The sequence below is a fragment of the Equus caballus genome, chromosome 17 (genome assembly GCF_041296265.1).
Source record: "Equus caballus isolate H_3958 breed thoroughbred chromosome 17, TB-T2T, whole genome shotgun sequence".
NCBI lineage: Eukaryota > Metazoa > Chordata > Mammalia > Perissodactyla > Equidae > Equus > Equus caballus.
This window is the reverse complement of record NC_091700.1, coordinates 71859558-71874607: the sequence shown is the minus strand read 5'-3', so window position 1 is coordinate 71874607 and position 15050 is coordinate 71859558. Positions and strand designations below refer to the sequence as shown.

The following is a 15050-nucleotide window of genomic DNA, read 5'->3' as shown; positions in this document are numbered from 1 at the left end:
AACACATGACATGAAGTGATGCTCAATAAATCTTTAAAGCTACAGTTATCATATGAAGATAAGCTGCAGTTTTATTTCTAAAGATGTGGACCAATAACATATTCACTTTGCCCTGACTTGCTCAAAGAAATTTACACATATTGCCAGAAGTACCGTCACAATTGATGTAGAAAATAATAGTCCATCTCCTTTCATAATGGCATGTTCTAAATTTAATTTCTCTTACATTTTGCCTAATTTAGAGAAACATCCCTTTTATAAGCAAGTCATGGAACCACAGCTTCAGCCAGGGACAGTGTGTGTCTGATGAGTCTCAAGGCAAGGAAGAAGAGTGCTAGGAATTTCCTGGAGGGGCCAGTTTACACCATGACCTCGCACAAGTGAATGACCTCCAGTTCACTATGCTGCAGAGATTATGGAAAATAGATACTGGATTTGCAATAAGAAAAGGTCAGCCTGCAGAGAAAGCCATGGAACCCGAGGAGAAAAGGAGCCCACTCTGCTAGTGGCTGGAATTGCCACCTGGGGAGCAAGCTTCATGCACACAGGCTCTCAGCCGTGTGTTTCTGTTCTGGTGTGCCTACCGGCCAGGTGATGCCTTTTCAATCTTTGGGCTAAAGCAATGTTTTTAACCTGGCAAATAGCTAAGGGTCTCACTTTTTACCTGAATCAACATGATCTATGTTAGACTTTGAAAAGAAAAGCTAATCGGAGCGGTTGAAGGATTTTCCTTTGATATTTTCAGGATCCTATTAGCCATAAGCTGAAGTCCAGATAGTCTGTTTAAATCAAGTGAATGATATAAAAGACATTCTTATTAAGTGATGAATTTTGGAAGAATGTGACTTCCCAAAGGGGAAAAATAATATATAATTACATGACATCACGTTGCACTGTAACTTTGACTTTTTAAAAAAAACCAAATACTTCATAGAGATTGCCTATTATTTATCTGTGTATCTTTGTGAGAGAAATATGATGAACTCTATTTTATGGTTGAGAAAAATAAAAAATAAGATAATTAAAATAAGTTTAAAACTAATGTTAGTAGTAGAGTAAACTCAAATAGCACAAAGTCTAGATGCTTAGCTTTCTTCAAGAGAGAGCAGGCTTGGCAAGTCAGGCAGCTTTCAAAAACAAGGTGTGATATAAGAATCATATATACAATAAATTAAAATGCTATATAAAATGTAGTATGTAATTGCCTTCAATGATAATCTCTTCCTTAGAAGATGGTATAGAAGTTAGGATCCTTTCAGAAATTCCAACTCCAACTGTCCTTTAGAAGCTAGAAATGTGTTATCTCATAGAATGGCAACCTCAAAGCGTGACACAGTTAGGGCTGCAGCTCCACCTTTTGGAATTTCTCTCAGCCCAACACCCTCTGAATATCCACTTTGTCCTCAGATTGGCTTCCTTGTCACAGGAGGGTGGCCAGCAACAACTGGGATACAGGTTTCCCTGTGTATGTCTGGCTGAAAGAGAGAGATGACTTTCTCTTAGGGTGGAATAAAAAACCTTTCCCTTTATCTGATTGGTCCAACTTGGTCACATGCCCACCACAGCCGCCAACAACAGTTAACAGAGGAATGCCAAATACCCATTGGCTGCTTCACGGGGCACCCCTCAAGCAGAAGATGGATCCATCTTGCCTTGAGTCATGTGGGCTGCAGGGAGGAGTGGATGCCTGAACAGAAAATCCTGTTTGGAAGGAAGAAGAGAGGAGCAGCCTCTGGCAATCAGCAGTACCCGTTAAAGATGGCCAAAAATAATCTAGCTTTTAGTTCTAAAGCAAAAAACCATCCAGAGAAGAATTTTTAATAACATGAATTTTGTCATGTTTATAACGCTTACCAATTATCTAGTTTGGAATATTTAATCACTAAAAATAATCGTTTCTTCATCATTTCTGTTAGTCATACTATTGTTTACTTCCATTTTCATGGTTCCTTCTCCTCATTAGATTTTGAACCCCTTGTTGCATCTGCTTCTTCATCAGAGAACCCCCACGGCACCCAGTCCATTACTTTACATCCAGCAGGGACTAAGCCATTTGATTGGCTGCTAAATTTCAGCCAATTGGCTGCCTTACTTCTTGGCCTTTTGGCTAAGAGCAAGCACAGCATCAGTTTAGTCCGTGTGACATCTTCTATCCAGGGAGTCTTCCCTATCCTGGCAGGAGGACAAACCCTACAGGCTAATTACTACGCATGTGGTTTTTAATTAATAATGTGTAGGATTAACATGGAATAATTTTTATCTCATATAGGGTATCATGTAGACTGAAAAAATATTATCTCAAAAGACATCTCAAAACACACTTGTGTTTGGAATATAGAAGAAGCAAACACGTCTTCAATGGTTAAAACACACACGAGTCATGAAATTAAGGTTTCCTCTGGTGCAGTGAGTAAATTTTTAAAAATTCCAGCATGACCTAAGATGATTTTATTCTGAAGTACTCTGAGAGGCAATGGAGACTGCCGGTAAGTAGAGTAAATAAGTAAATAACTCTGCCCACCTCGGACAATGTCGTTTTATAGTAACTGTAGTTCTAGAACACTAAATAAGTGCAATGGGAGTTAGTAATTACACCTTTTTTTCTGATGGATATAGTTACAGGAGAGTGACAGTTGCTCAATTGTCTGCTATTGACCTAACGTGCTTAGATTGGTTCAGAGAACAAAGCCTCACATATGTTTTTGCTGACTCAAATGAAATTTCCATTAAAATTAAGAATTTGTGTATGCTCCAGCGAGATAAGTACTTTACATTCTCCACCTCGTTTGTCTATTTTGTTATTAATCTTTAAGAAGCTGATTAAGTAGTCTGGTTCAATCTTGTAATTCAATTCTTAAAAAATAAAAATGAATATGGTAGAAATTCTAATGCCTTCTGCATTATACAGTATCTTTTGCAACAGAGTAATGCAAAGAACATTGTTGTAAAACACTAAGTGCTACAAATAAAACATTTTCAATAATTCCCTCAGTATCCATAGGTGCTGTTTTCACATTTCTAGGTCATTTCCTAATTACTGTTCCACAATTTTTAGAAGATAATCTTTAGTAGCTGGGCCCTTAAAAGTATATTTTAAAAGTTTAATGTTTTTCATCATGCCATATTTTATTTAGTTACCCTAAAGTCATCCACATTTCCTTGGGTTAGATAATGGCCCACATGGTCTATATTAACCCTCCAATAGGAGCAGAATTAGTGCAAACAATTGAAATCCAAAAATAAACCCCAGGTTAGTGGATATTGAAAACTCCCCAGAAGCAAATCTTTGATCAGTCTTGAAGAAGTATTAATAGCACTGACAGTAATTCTAATAGCACTTACTTCCTTGCTTAACATGAATTATTTCATCTATTTTCTCCTATCAACCCTACGAGTAAGTATTACTGTTATCTCCTCTAATCTATAAGATTAGCAAACAGGCTCAGAGAGGCTACACTGCCCACTTGTAATGCCCCCTCATCTTGTGCGTTAAACATGGCCTGGTGCTCTTAACTAATGAATGGCACAAAGATCAGTGATGCAATGGACAAGAACTTCTGAAGAACTAGAGGAAAGTGCAACCCTCCACAGTTCGATAACGGAGACACTGAGACAGGGATGAGGAAAGCAATTGGACAGCATATGGGTTTGAGCTCATGTTACCTAACACGGGCCAAAGAACCTGAGATTCACGGAGACTCCAGCAAGTCCCCTGGCAAGGAACATCTTTCTCTACTCTGGCATATCATAGTTGCTACTTAAGGAGAACAGTATTTCTTCCTGGTATTTGATGACAACGAAGACTTGAAACTTGAGCCAAATTTCATCACATGGATTAAAAATTAAATAGTAATTATGAGGATGAGGATGATGATAAAAATCATGAAACTACTAGGAAAATACTTAAATAATCTTGAGTTATGGAATGACTTTTTAAACATGACCTTAAAAAGAGAAGCATAAAGAAACAAAGCAATAACTTTGATCCCATAAGAATTAAAAGGCGGATAGGGAGTTAAAAAAAAAAAAAAAAAGGCACTATAAACAAAGTTAAAAAGAAATAAGGGAGCAGGGAAAAAATCTTAAGCCACAGGTATGGCAGACAAATGGTTAATATCCTTAACGTGGAAAGAGCCCTTGCAAACCATTAGGAGAAAAAATGTCCAATCCCCAAATATGCACATCACACAAAGAGCTAAGGACATAAAGAGGCAAAAAAAATAATTGTAAATGGCCGAGAAATATGATTTTTAAATGCACACTTTCACTAATAATAACTAAACAAATGCAAAATCTAACTAGAATATTTTATTGCCTCTATCCATCATGTAATAAAGAAATAACAAAATTTTTTAAACTCCTTCTCCCCTTTTCACTTGTTGATAGAATTAAGCTGTTTTTATAAAGTACTTTCAGCTTCACCAAGCATAATATTGAGTTAGAAACTTTACACTGAAGCAATTTGAAAATAAAATACATATATTAATAGAAACAGAGTACCCACATCTAAAATTATCCCCAAAGACCTCTTCAGAGTGATATCTGTTCAGTTATTTCAGTCTCTCAAAAAATGTCATTGGCGCCAGCCCTACTGGTCTGGTGATTAAGGTTCAGCACTCTCACCACTTCAGTGGCCCAGGTTAGCTTCCTGGTCACGGAACCACCCGTCCGTCAGTTGCCATGCTGCGATGGCAGCTCACGTAGAAGAACTAGAAGGACTTACAACTAGGATATACAACTATGCACTGGGGCCTTGGAGAGGGAAAAAAAAGGAAGATTGGCAACAGATGTTAGCTCAAGGCAAGTCTCTCCCAGCCAAAAAAAAATTTCATTGGTCTGCTTTGCAAATGTCTTTTAAGAGACATCTTTCCTACAATATGTGCTGCGTTTGGGACAACAGAAGTGGACACAGCTTCATGTTTCCTGTAACACGTGGTGATATCCTTTGTCTTTCAGGGTGCCGCAAATTCAGGGTGTGTACTCAGAGGTGTGGTGTTTATTTGTGGTTTTGACTAAAGACTGGTTTCTTCTCTGAAATCTGAATATTTACATATATGTTTAACATGTCTTTATGTAAAGACTAAATCTACTACAAAACCAAGTAGAAACGCTTCATGTTCTCTTGAATTCATGAAGACTGCACAGAGAAAAGTGTATGGGCTCTGAAACAGGGGACACTTGGATTTAGATACTGGCTCCACTGGTCACAAGCTTTGAGATTTTGGGTAAGGGATCTAAAGCTTGATTTCTTTATATGCAAATTGGAATTATAGTACTTTCTTGCATAGGTTTTTAAAAAGCTTGCAAAGCATCTAGCAAAGGCTAGGCAATTTATTAATGAAGAAGGTGGAAGATGAGGATCATTATTTATGCAACTGTAATGGATTGAATCATGCCCCCAGAAAGATATGATCAAGGCCTAATTCCCAAAACCTGTGAATGTGAGCTTATTTAGAAATAGAGTCTTTGTAGATACAATCAAGTTAAGATGAGATTGTACTAGAATAGGGTGGGCCCTAAATCCAATGATTGGTGTCCTCCTAAGGGGAAAGTACACAGAGAAAGACACAGAGAAGGCCGTGTGAAGGTGGTGGCAGAGACTGAAGTGATGCAGCTATAAGCCAAGGAAAGCCAAGGATTTCCAGAGGCCGCTAGAAGCTAGGCAGAGGTAAGGAAAAATTCCTACCTAGAGCCTGCAGAAGCAGCATGGCCCTGCTGACAACTTGATGTTAGACTTCTGGCCTCCACTACTGTGAGAAAATAAATTTCAGTTGTTTTAAGCCTCTTTGGTAAGGCAGCACCAGGAAATTAATCCAATAATTTAGCCCAAATTCTCACTCAGGCTTTTGTATATCTTTTAAGATGACCTAATAGTGATATCAGTTAACACATTAGGCCTATTAGAAATTCCCTTTGAACAATACCCAGCACAGCACTGTAGAATGAGGCTACTGGCAATAATATAGGTTAAAAAAAAATTTGCCCATGACATCAAAATAATTCAAGCAAATTTTAAAGATTGGGTGTTGAATAATGCATCTAATTAACTTTATTCTACATCTTTGTGTATATAACTGTACACACCATTACCACTTCTTGGAAGTCATAGAAAGGATAATCAGTTCTGACAAAGGCCATATTCCAAGAATTGATCCTATATTTAAAATAAAGACTGATGAAAGAAAGAATTACAACGAAGGAAAGTCAATCCCATAAAGGATGAATGGTGTTGACTGACAGATAGATGCTAGCAAAAGGAAAGGAAATAAGAAATCTACAGTACAGATTCTACTTTAATTCCCTCAAAGGTTTGGGGGTTTTCTTTTAGTAGAGCAAAAGTAAATATTCCATTCCTTTACATGCACAATTAAGTTTACGCAATTCCATTTTATGCTGGCAAGTTTTTTCCCTCTACTAAAAGCCAAAATGGAAGAACTTCAAATATTTTAGAATGGATTTTGGCAATTGGTTTCTTATTTTTAAAAACTCCTTTAAGGATAAATCTCCACAAAGAAGATAATCTTTGAGTCCCAGACCAATTAAGTGTTCTGCTGAGTTTAAGCAGCAACAGTTTTGGACTTAAGGAAAATGTTAATACCAGCACTAAAATTTATTCTGTTAATTGCTCTAATAATCAATAAGTAATTTTCATTCTAAACTAGTTCTTTATGTGACTTAAATAAACCAACCAAAGATCATTTACATCTCAATAACAATTCCTAATAATGTCACATCATTAAATTCCACCCTGGTTCTCAATAATGTTGGTTAGTGACCAATAAAGGGACTTATTACCTTGGTCAGGTCCTCAGGGGCATAGAGTGAACCAATGGGTGAAGGCTTTTCTTGTTGCACCACGATTCTGATTGAGCCTTTCTTCTCCTGGGATTTTTCCCACAATTAGTTGCAGACTGGCGTTTTTCTTCTCTCTCTCTCTTTGTCCCTCTCTCTCTCTCTCTCTCTCTGTCTCTTTCTCTCCCTCTCTCCCTCTCTCCCTCTTCCTCCTTCCCTCCCTCATGGTCTCTCTCTCTCCCTCCCTTCCTCTCTCTCTCTCTCATCTTTTTTCCCTCTCTCCCTCTCTTCCTTCCTTCCATATTTGCTTTTAAATAGAATAGTTTTGATCCTAGTATTGGCAAAAGATTCATAAAAAGAAGAATCTTCTGTATCCTACTTCTCATTGCATGTAATTAATAGAAACAGCAAAATATTTTAAGAAAACTTCTGTACACTGAATTTGAGGTTCTTTACACTGAAACAATAAATAGAGGGAGTAGATATTTGGGAATTATCTATGCATATAGATTAATATAGATAACCTATGTGGACATTATTTCTAAGAGAAGTATTTGGGGCCTATGTTTCAAGGTTAGCTATTTATATGGACCGAATTAAATAGTCACTAGCCTCGTTATACTGTGCTGTTTAGTTGCAATGATGTAGAATCTACCGTGTGTCAGTAAAAAGTGTTTTTATGGCTAAAATGTGTATAACTAAAATAGTGAAAATCATTACTATTTTAAAACACATTTTTAACAATGCTTTTGTGATAGCAACATACGTGCTGATGATATTGAAATTTTTATGTTAATTAAACAACCCCTAACCACTCGGCACATTTCAGATATGTACACTTTGTAATTACCTCCATTATTGAAATAGCCGGCTTGATTTATCCTTGCCACAGTAACATTGTAGATTCTGTTATTTTTGTCTTTAGAAAAACATAGGTCCCAGCGAGGGAATATAAAACTATTACTGTAAATTAAATATTAAAGCTAACTTATTTTTGCATAAGAATGCTGTCAAATAATGGTGATAACTGTTGCTAGGATAGAAACTATTTTTTGGCTTTTTTTTTGGAAGCACAAATTAAAATCCAATTTTCAGTTTTTTTGGTAAATTGCATGTAGTTAGCGTGTATAGTTTTACTGATGGTAGTAGCTTAAGGGAGAGCTATTATAGTCTTAGTTTAGCGATTAAGAAATACAACATTTGTTGAAGGGCTAGGCCTTTTAGTCTAGAATGGATTAGCACTTGATCCTTCCTTAAGCATTTTTATACAGGAGTGCATTATCCTTGGAGCCACCCTGGGCTCCATGCCTCATTAGCTTGGGTGTTAGATAAATCAAAGGCAGCCTCGGAGACAAAGATAAGCAAACTGCAGGCCAGCAAGATGATGATGTATGGATCCAGGAGGCTAATAGGAAAGTATTGACAGGAAAATGGTGTGCTTATCCTGCAATCACTGCATATTGCAATGAGAGCTCCCAAAAGCAGATGGGATACACTTGAGGGAATGCGCAGCTACAAGACTGTTAGGCAGAAATGGATCCTTGTGTTTTAAATTCTAACAAGAACTTAGTTTCTTTTTAGCAGCAATTCAAGTGCATTAGAATGTGTAATGGCACAGACCACAGCAAACTCTAAAAAAAGAATCCTATTTCAGAAAAGCCAGCGTTGGAATTATTTTCATTCCAGAAGATTTTTTTTGTCATCAATATAACCTTTATGTAGCAAGGAATAAATCTTTGCCCATGCTTTCCATGATGTTACCTGCTCTACCAGTCTTTAATACATTATGAACTTTACTTCTTGATACTTCTACAGGATTCAGAATGAAGGCCTCCAGAGCACATTTAAGATGGGGAAAAATATATGTATTTGATGTCTTCTGTAGCTAAATAATATTTTCAGATTCTCATCTACAATCAATGTCTTAAACTAAATTAGACTCTTAAGATTATGCACAGTCTTATGCTCAGAGTTTTCTACTTGCAAGGGCTTTGTTTCCTTCTCTCTTTTGGAAATCATGTATTTTGTTTATTTTTAAGCTGATTTGGCCATTCGTAAAATTTAAGAACTTAGTGTAAAAAAATAATAATATGATGATGACCCTATCCATTAGAATCACACATTCAGGAAAAAAACTTCATTAATACTCATTTGACCTGAGCATATTGGGGTGCACTTGGGGGTTGAAGGTTAGCTAACAGAATTGATTCTCTAAATCATGATGTACCCATTCAATTGCCTTCTCCCCTGGCTCTAAGTAGGACAACCTGATACTCGAAATGCTGGAACAGTCAACTGTTATTCTGAAATAAGAGCTGCTGAGAGTTCTCTGGTTCAACTCATTTCCAGGACCAAGGAAATGAAACATATTTTTTTTTTAAAGATTGGCACCTGAGTTAACAACTGTTGCCAATCTTCTTTTGTTTTCTCTGCTTTATGTCCCCAAATACCCCCCGTACATAGTTGTGTATCTTAGTTGCAGGTCCTTCTAGCTGTGGCATGTGGGACGCCACCTCAACGTGGCCAGACGAGCGGTGCCATGTCTGCGCCCAGGATCTGAACCGGCAAAACCCTGGACCGCCTCAGCGGAAGGTACGAACTTAACCACTCGGCCACGGGGTCGGCCTGCCGGGAAATAAAATATGTTTATCCAGATGATGACCCAACAGCTGGGAGAGTTCTGCAATCCAACAAAGGCCTGGGTAGTTTCTTTCACATGGAATACACATTAACTCGTGCACCACAATTCTGATGGAAGTGCGTCTTTGGACTCAGGTCACTATGTTATTTTGATGGGCAACAATCGGATTGTAGTAGGAAGTGAGCCAGAACCACCCAGGCAGGCTAAGAGAAGAAATCACAGAAGAACAACCCTACAAATTAGAGACCATAATTTATTGTAATTGATGTGTAAATTTTGAAGTTACTGGAATGCTCTACATCACTATCTAAAAACCTCAGATTTTTCCAAATTTAAGGCATTGGTGTACTCATATACTATACATACAAGTTTAGCCAAACTGTTATTATGGGAATAGGTAGCGTACCTTAATTCATGCTAAACCTTTCATCTAAATTTCTGAATACCTTGTTCAAAGACTAGTAGAGACGTGAAGACTTTGTAGTTTAATTGCATTTAAGGGCAATGAGCAAAGAATCAATGAAACTCCATTTCCAAGTCCAAATTTTACAGATGAGAAAAAGGAGGCCCCCCTACCTTCCAAAATGAAACACTTGTGAAAGGCCAAACGATTAGTTATTGGCAAAGCAGAACGAGAGTATAGGTCAGCTGACAATTAGTTCAATGTCTCTAACGTGCTGCCTCTCTAATCAGCATAGAATTTGGGGGTGCAGAGGTGGGACATTCCTATACCACTGTTGCTAAAAATGAAAAAAGAAGCGAGTTAATTTGAAAAGGAAACTGAATCACAAGATGGAAACATAGTTCTCTCAGGTCTCTAGGTATCTCTAAAATAATTTCATCTTTGCAAAGAAAAAGGAAGGCAGGGGACTGTCCCTACTCTCGTCCCAATGATTGGCTAGTTGGAAAGTCACCCAGGCCAGACACCCTCAGGAGCTCTTGGTTTAAAAGGGAGAAACTTTGTCTTTCCTGTTATTCCCAGCCTGAACTGGTGCTCCATTTACTCTACTTACTACTTAATTCCATCCTCCTACCCCCCCTTTCTCCAAGAATTTCTGACAACGCATTTTTTTTAAAACAAGAATTAGAGCTATTATTTTGTCAAATGTGAAGGAGATTATAAAATCTTTCTAAATAAAAGGATTATAAGTAAATCATCTTATTTTATAATTTGGTGCCATACAATTGCTATAAAAATAGAAAAGAAAATGTCAATTGGTTTACCTTCCTCTAAATCATCATTCCTAAAAACTGCACATTATCGTAAGATCAGAGAATAGTTAGGTCACATATTTTCAATTTCTGCTCTTAAAGTTTGGTTGTCCTTGGCTAGCAAAAAGTCCTTCTCTTTCTCTCTCTCCAGAACTTCAAGAGGAAATGGTCAAGTGGAGCATGAGAATTCACTGCAGACAGCTAGTCACGTTCTTTTTTTTTTTTTAATGGAGATCTATCTGATAAATCAATTCAATGGTAATTTTAAGAATAATATAGAAATGCATTGCACACAAGGATTTTAAAATCATAGCTAATGATGTCATCTGTTATATCTCAGAAGTTACCCAAACCTTATTTTTACAATTATAACCAGAAACTAATTCAGAATTCGTATCAAGCCTGCAGTTCTGTTCCTCAGAGAGGAGTCTCTTCACCACTGAGATGAACCCCTTAGGAGGCTGCAAGGTAATCAGACATCCAAATAAACAAATCCAGGTTCACAAAGGAACCCAGGAAGAAATGAAAACAGACTACCCTAACGTACTACCTAATCATGCCTTATGCCTTCAGCTTGCTGTGGTGGTAACTGTCATTTATCTCACCTTCTAAAAACCAGCCTTGTAAACTCCCAGCTGGCAGAGGTGCTCCCTTCATCATGTTCTGCCTTTGTTCTGTGGTCCTGGCCGTTTTCTCTGACTGCCCATTAGCCTGGGAACATTATGATTAATGCACACGTTCCCTGCCCCAGCCAACAGGCCCAGCCCGTGGCTGCTCCCCCAGCAGGTCCCGGGCAGTCACCACTGTCCCTGCACCTTTAACTGCCTTCCCTTCATCTGCCCGCCCCGCCGCCTGCAGCTGGGCCTCCCCATGGCCTGACCCACTGCCTTCTGCACCCTGGGACTGGGGCAGGGGGCGTTCATTACTCATCTGTGACAATAACCCATCGAGTAAGATGTAGAACTCAATTCCAGCAGAAAGACCTATAATGTCGGAGTCAGGAGGTTATCGCTGGGGGACCTGCACCTTGCTCCTCGCCTCTCTTATCGAGAGCTTTACAGCCTCTGCTGGGGCCAGCATCTTGTAAAGCTGAGGGCGGCAGATTTAGCCTCAGATTAACATACATCTTCCTAAGTGGTACTACATTTAATTAAAAAGTAAACCTTAGTTAATTTTTTTTCCTTACTGTAGTATAGGAAAAGAGGAGATGTACATTGTAAAATCCGGATTGACCACGGAGAGGAAAAGAAAGCAGATATCCTGAACTCTTGTGACACTGCTATTTCTAGCTGTCTCCTCTTCCAGCAGAGGCAAATTACTCACCAGCACCTCAGAGTCCTCTGTCTGGGTCCCATGATGCTTGTCCCAAACCAAAAGGACACCAGCCAGCACCTGGTACTTAACCCCGAAATATATATTTTGCAAGTGTGGTGTCATACCTCCATCTCCCTTCGGTCTGGCCTTTTCTATTTTCCTTTGTGGGGCAGCGTGTTGGAGCTCCTGACTAAAGTTTGGATGTGTGCATCGCTGAATGGGGCATTTGCCACCTCTGGGAAATTCTGATTTGATGATAATTAGAAAACTTAAATCAAGGGCCCAAGTGCAAAAGAGGGACATCCCTGGAATGTGTCTTTTTTGTCATCTAATCATCTAGAACAACTTACATCACAATACTGAAGTAAAGGACAAGTATTCGACTCACTTTAATTTCATTACATTAAACAGATATTCACCAAATTGTAATAATTAATCAGACATATGAAAAGATTCGTTACACTTGATGAGAAAATTCAGGACATGACCAAAATGTCATTGAAAACCAATCATGCAATTAAATATTACAAACTGCTTAAATACTGTAAAAGACATTTTTCAGTAATTTCAGAAGGCTTATTCATCAATAGATAATACTTCAAAACTAAATGTTAGAATATTGGGAGAATATGAAAAAAATGACTCAGGGAAATTTTAATTAGGAATGGTTTAAGAAAGAGTTTACCAAGCAAAATGATATAAACTGAGCGTGCTATTTCATGTTAGTGTAATGATAATTATGTATATCTTTTCTAAACACTTTGTCATGACGTCATCTTCCTGAAATTTTACAAGAGTTTAAGCTAAACTCGTAGTAAATTGCCCTCTTCTAAACAACACAGGCTTCCACAGATTTGCCGTTTTCTGGTTCTGCACTTTATGACAATTCACAATTCCCTAACTTCTCCTACTATCATTTCTACCCATGTCAAGCCTGTGCCATTTTCATTAGAAATATCTTGAAATATATAACAGCAGTCACCATCCCTCTCATGCCTCTCTCTAAAAAGAGTATTTCAGAAAGTATACAGATGTTTGCCTAGAAGGTAAGCGACAGCCTAAATCAACAATTGTACAGAGTTCCACAAACCTTAGTTCCTTAAGGTGTTTATAGTTGTTATTTAAAACAGGAAATTGTATTTACTATTTGGGAAAGTCTGAGTTTAGAAATCTCCACAAGCCTCAGAACCTGTAAAATAGCATCATACGTTGCAATACTCCAACAGGCAAGAGCACTCCTTGTTTCTCAAATATATTCGGCTGTGGAATCCTTTTCAGGGAGCGTCTGTGAGAGGCAGCTTCCCTCAGAAAACACTTGGAGAATCTTGCACCTTCACCTTCTCAGGATGGCGTCTTAGAGGATTTGCTTATGTGGCAACTTCTCAGCGAGGGTCATGAAGTAGGAGGTAGAATAACATTAGGAAGAGCAAATGCCATAAAATGTGCAACACTTTTAGTACAGTTCTTGGACCACAGAAGATGGTTTCAGTTATTCCTATAAAAAGTCACCGTCTCTCTGATGCCTTTTGCAACTGCCCCACTCACATTTCTATCAGAGCAGTTATTAACTGCTTTATACAAATCACTTTACGTAAGTGTCTGTCCACTTTCTTCTTAGAAGAGGGCCAATGTCTAACTCATTCTTCCATCTCGACTTCCTAGTATCATATTGGACATGTGGTTGGCATTAATAGATGTTTGTTAAGGCAATAAATCAGCCAATGACTAAAATTTTATTCATCTTTGCACACTAAAATATAGAATCTTTCTAAACATAAAACAGGATCAAGACTTCTACCACCTCAAAGAAATCAAGGACAACTAATCTCATTATAACAAAAACAGTATCAGCAACTACATCAGCCGTGTATTAAGGCAATTTTGTGTCGGCTGTCGTGCTGGACGCTTTTACATATACTACCCTCCTAATCTTCATACCAGCTCTCTAAGGTAGATGTTGTTATCTCCGCTAGATAAATGAGAAAACTGAGGCCACAGGGGCTAACTGGTGTGCCCGGAGTCACGCAGGGAGTATCAGGTGAAGCAGAGATTTGAATCCAGGCTGGCCTGAGTCCAAATTCATAAATTAGCTGCTCTGCCCTACTCACAAGGAAACTCAATATGTAGGAGAGCATAGTGCTCTGTGATTCTTTACTACTTGCTTACAAGGTACCTTCACTAGCTGAAAAAAATAAAATAAAAGACACCGTTCACCTGACCTTACTTACCATCCTGTAGAAGACAGTGCAACACAGTGGAAAGTCACCAGGCTTTAGCATCAGCGGCTTTGTTTTCATAAGACAAATCATTTTCTCTAAGTCTCAGTTTTCTTATCATAATGGACACTACAACACTTAGTTGCTTATCAGTTAAATGTAAAAAATCAAGTACAAGACCTAGTAGACACTCGAAAGATGATGTGATTATGACGTATTTTCCCCGTTCTTTTCAGAGCCGTACCGTCTGAAGGTGAGGCAGAACCTGATGACTTTGGGTTTCTGCTCCCCACTCACTCTCCGATCCCTTTTGACCTCTTCTGACACTGTCCACCTCAATCTGCTCTATCAAATTCCATCACTAACCTTCTAGTTGTCAAATCCAGGGCTCTTTTCTCTGTAATATAGTCATGCCTTCTGCAACACTTTACAACCATTTAAAAATGATGTTTACTATGGATTTCCCCATTTAAGAAGCAACCCCTATTCATTGTATAAAATGTAAAACTTACAAGAAAAATATAAAGAAGAAACTAAAATCATCTGTATGCTCATTATTCAAAAATAAAGCCATTAATATTTTGGTTTATATCTTTCAATTACTTTAATTATGTGTATACTATATGTATTTTAATTTAGGATAACACTACATAGAAGGTTTGAATCCATATATATTTACTTAACATCATAACAGAAGTATTAAATAACATGTATTTAAATTTCATTTTAAACCAAAATTTTAACAGCCAAGTCATGTACCATAATTTATTTGACTCTTCTGATTTTATTTAGAATATAAGTATTATGATAAACATTCTTACATATGAACCTTTGACCGACTATTTTGCCATGAAATACAGTTATTAAAGTAAAAA

General features: G+C 37.8%; 2 long non-coding RNA genes across 12 annotated transcripts in view; one reads left to right on the top strand and one right to left on the bottom strand.

Moving 5' to 3' along the window:
• Nucleotides 1-15050, bottom strand: part of LOC138918543 (uncharacterized) — a 226824-nt gene that overhangs the window by 180902 nt on the left and 30872 nt on the right. The gene's annotated exons all lie outside the window — the stretch shown is intronic.
• Nucleotides 4630-14764, top strand: LOC138918544 (uncharacterized). 3 transcript variants are annotated; one of them, XR_011428033.1, is made up of 4 exons: nucleotides 4630-4800; nucleotides 9269-9384; nucleotides 10797-10903; nucleotides 14412-14764. It is a non-coding gene; the product is annotated as an uncharacterized lncRNA (long non-coding RNA). The 3 variants fall into 3 exon arrangements; XR_011428032.1 differs by having other exon boundaries at nucleotides 10797-11113; XR_011428031.1 differs by having other exon boundaries at nucleotides 10797-14764.